The sequence below is a fragment of the Sapajus apella genome, unplaced genomic scaffold (genome assembly GCF_009761245.1).
Source record: "Sapajus apella isolate SASKATOON/1434 unplaced genomic scaffold, GSC_monkey_1.0 scaffold23, whole genome shotgun sequence".
Classification (NCBI taxonomy): Eukaryota; Metazoa; Chordata; class Mammalia; order Primates; family Cebidae; genus Sapajus; species Sapajus apella.
In genome coordinates, this window is record NW_022436963.1 from 34,721,526 (window position 1) to 34,726,329 (window position 4,804).

The following is a 4,804-nucleotide window of genomic DNA, read 5'->3' on the forward strand; positions in this document are numbered from 1 at the left end:
GTTCATCATTACCTCATAAAAAAATGTTAAAGGGAATTCTTCAAGTTGAAATTAAAGAATGCTAAGTAACAACATGAGAACATATCAGTACAAAACTAATTGGTAAAAGTAAGTAGATAGTTGTATTCAGAAGTCATGTACCACATAACAATGTTTTTATTAACAACAAACCACATATATAATGGTGCTCCCATAAGATTATAATGGAGCTTTTATACCATATTCTTACTGTGTCTTTTTTATGTTTATATATCTCTAGATGCACAAATACTTATGATTGTGTTACAGTTGCCTATAATATTCAGTACAATAACATGCTGTACAGGTTTGTATCCTAGCAGCAATATGTTATACCATATAGCCTAGATGCATAGTAAGCTATACTATCTCAGTTTGTGTAAGTACAGTCTCTGACATTTGCACAACAAAATTGCCTAACAATCATTTCTCAGACTATATCCCTATTATTAAGCATATGACTGTAGTCTAATATTGTAATATTTGTATATAAATCATTTTTAACTCTAGTATAAAATTTAAAAGACAAAAATATTAATATACAGCTACAATTATCTGTTAATGGATATAGAATATGAAAATATGTAAAATGTGACCAATAGCATGAAATGTGGGGGACTAAAAGTGTAGAATTTCTGTATGCGATTCAAATTAAGTTGTGACTAGCTATAAAATGTTTTACATAAGCCTCATGGTAACCACCAAAAACAGCCTCTAATAGATACCTAAGGGATAAAGAGAAAGAAATCAAAGCATGTTACTACAAAAACTCAACAAATCACAAAGGAAGACAACATGAGAGGAAAAGAAACAAAAAATCCACAAGACAGAAACAATAACTAAATGGCGATGGTGTTTACTTTAAATGTAATTATTATGTAAATACAAATGTATTAAATTATCTAATCAAAAAATAGAGTGGCTGAATGGATTTTAAAAACACAAGATCTGACAACATATTGCCTACAAAAGGCTGACTTTAGATTTAAGGACAAACACAGGTTAAAAGTGAAGAGAAAGAAAAAGATATTCCAAAATGATAACCAAAAGAGAGCAGAGCTGGCTATACTTATATCAGACAAAATAGATTTTTTCAGTCAAAATCCGTCACAAGAGACAAAAAAGATAACTATATAATTACAAAGGGATCAGTTCATCAAGAGAATATAGCAATGGCAAATATATATGCACTCAACCTTGGAGGACCTAAATATATAGAGAAAGTATTAACAGAACTGTGAAGGGGAAAATAGCAATATAATAATAGGAGAGAACTTCAATATCCTGCTTTGATTCATGGATATATCATGCAGACAGAAAATTAAGAAGAAAATAGCATAGTTGAATAAAACTACAGATCAAATGGACCTAACAGATATATTGAGACCATCAGAGCATTCCATCCAAAGCAGCAGAATACACATTCTTCTCAAGCACACAAACAACATTCTCCATATACTAGTCCACAAAACAAGTCGTAACAAATGTAAGAAGATTGAAATCACATCAGGTATCTTTTGTGATCATAATACTACAAAACTGCAGAAATCAATAACAGGAAGAAAATTGGAAAATTTGCAAATATATAAAAATGAATAGTATACTTCTAAACAATCAATGAGTTGAAGAATAAATCAAAAAGATACTTAAAAATCTTGAGACAAATGAACGAATAAAAATGGAAACACAATATACCAAAACTTATGAAGTGCAAGAAAAGCAGTTCTCACAGGGAAGTTAACAGCAAGGAAAATGCAAATTATATATACATCTAGTTTGTATACTATATATGTATACATATATAATGAGATATATGTATATAATGAGATATACATATAGAATGAATATATATAGTTTGTGTGTATATATATAAATACACAGATATATATACATATAGTGTGTGTGTGTATGTGTGTGTATATGTATATATATATATATGCCTACATGAAGAAAAAAGCTCTTGCCAGAGCAACTAGGCAAGATAAAATAATAAAAGGCATCCAAATCAGTAATGAAGAGGTGAAATGGTTTCTTTATAATGACATGATCTTATATATAGAAAACCATAAATGTACCACCAAAAAAAACCTTTAGAAATTAATGAATTTAGTAAACTTGCCAGATACAAAATCAACATACAAAAAAAAAATCAGTTACATTTCTATATACTAACAACAAACCATCAGAAAAAGAAATTAAGAAAACAATGCCATTAATAATAGCATTGAAAAGAATAAAATACTTAGGAATAAATTTAACCAATGAGACAAAAGATCTGAATTAATATTGTTAAAATGCCTATATTACCTATAATCATCTACAGATTCAAAGCAATCCTTATCAAAATTCTAAAGGCATTTTAACAGGAACAGAAAAAACTGTTCTGAAATTCATATGGAGTCAGAAAAGACTCCAAATAGCCAAAACAATTTGAGTAAAGACAAAGCTGGAGGCTTTGCACTTTATGGATTCAAATTATGTCACAAAGCTTTAGTAAATAAAACAGGCATAAAAACATGGTACTTGCCTAAAAACAAACACACAGACCAATGGAACAGAATAGAGAAATGAACTCACACATATACATTCAATTAATCTTTGATAAGAATACCAAGAAGACACAATGTGGAAAAGATAATCTTTCTAATACATGGTGTTGAGAAAACTGGACATCCACAGGCAAAAGTATGAATTTGACCCTTATACTGTGCACAAAAATTAACTCAAAATAGATTAAAGATTTCAATGAAAGACTTGAAACTATATATTCCTAGAAGAAATCATAAAAGAAAAGCTCCTTGATATTGACCAGGACAATGATTTTTTTGGATACGACATCAAAAGCACAGGCAACAAAAGCAAAGCTAAACAAGTGGGACTACATCAAATTAAAAAGCTTTGTCCAGGCTCGGAGGCTCATGCCTGTAATCCCAGCACTTTGGGAGGCCAAGGCGGGTGGATCATGAGGTCAGGAGATCGAGACCATCATGGACAACATGGTGAAACCCTGGCTCTATCAATAATTCAAAAATTAGCTGGGCATGGTGGTGTGCACCTTAGTTCCAGCTGAGGAAGGAGAATCACTTGAACCTGGGAGGCAGAGGTTGCAGTGGGCAGAGATTGCCACTGCACTCCAGCCTGGCGAAAGAGCAAGACATTGTCTTAAAAAAAAAAAAAAAAAAAAAAAAAAGCTTCCACACAGCAAAGAATAAATCAACAAAATGAAAAGCCAAAGGCAACCTACATAATAGGAGAAAAGATTTGCAAACCATATATATGATAAGGGGTTAACATCCCAAATATATAAAGAACTCCTACAACTCAGTAGGAAACATACACACAGACACACATAATTTAAAAATGGGGAAAGGGCATGAATAGACATTTTTCCAAAAAAGACATACATATAACCAACAGGTATATGAAAAGGTTCTCAACAACACTAATCATTTTGAAACTGCAAATTAAAACCACAATGAGATACAACCTCACACCTGTTTGGATGGCTATTATCGAAAAGACAAGCAGTAACAAGTATTGGCAAAGACGTGGAGAAAAGAGAGCACTTATACACTGTTGGTAGAAATGTAAATTGGTACAACTATTATGAAAAACATGGTGTCCTTCTTTCCTTTTTGCTGTAGGCCTGAGGGGTTGCTGCCAAAATGGGCAAGTTCACGAAATCTGGGAAGGTGGTGCTTGTCCTGGCTGGATGCTACTCTGGATGCAAAGCCATCATCATGAAGAACATTGATGATGGAACCTCAGATCACCCCTACAGCCATGCTCTGGTGGCTGGAATTGACAGCTATCCCTGCAAAGTGACAGCTGCCATGGGCAAGAATAAGATCACCAAGAGGTCAAAGATCAAGTCTTTGGCAAAGTTTATAACTACAATCACCTAAGGCCTACAAGGTACTCTGCAGATATCCCCTTGGACAAAACTGTCGCCAATAAGGATGTCTTCAGAGAGCCTGCTCTTCAACGCAAGGCCCAACGAGAGACCAAGGTCAAATTTGAAGAGAGATACAAGACAGGCAAGAATGAGTGGTTCTTCCAGAAGCTGCGGTTTTAGATGCTTTGTTTTGGTCATCAAAAATTAAAAAGAAAAAGAATAACATTATGGACGTTCCCAAAAAATTAAATAAATACAGAACTACTATATGATCCAACAATCCATTTCTGGGTATATATCCAAAGGTAATCAAGTCAGTATCCTGGTATCTGCACTCCCATGTTCATTACTATATTATTCACAATAACCAAGACATGGAAGCAATCTTAAGTGTCCATCAATAGATAAAGAAAATGTGGTGTGTATATATACAATGAAATATTATTCAGCCATAAAAATGAAGGAAATCCTGTCCCCTGCAACAATATGGAGGAACCTGGAGACATTATGCTAAGTGAAATAAACCAGGCACAAAGAGAGAAATACTATATGAACTCTCTTATATGTGAAATTGAAAAAAGTCAAACTCATAGATGCAGAGAATGGTCATTGCCAGGAAATGGGGGTAAGAGTGGGAGACAATAGAGAGATGTTGGTCAAAGTGTACAAAGTTTTTCAGTTGTAAGACAAATGAGTTCTGGAGGTCTAATGTATAGCACAGTGACTATAGTTAATAATACTATATTGCATACTTGATATTTGCTATGAATAGATCTTAAGTATTCTTAACACATGCAAAAAAGGGTAACTATGTGAGATGATGGATTTCTTATTAACTTGATTGTGGTAATCATTTCATTATATATGTATATCAAATTATAATATTGTACA

At 32.9% G+C, this 4,804-nt stretch overlaps 1 pseudogene; it reads left to right on the plus strand.

Annotated features, from left to right (window-relative positions):
- Positions 1-3,376: 3,376 nt before the first annotated feature.
- On the plus strand, positions 3,377-4,111 carry LOC116559562 (annotated as a pseudogene).
- Positions 4,112-4,804: the final 693 nt, after the last annotated feature.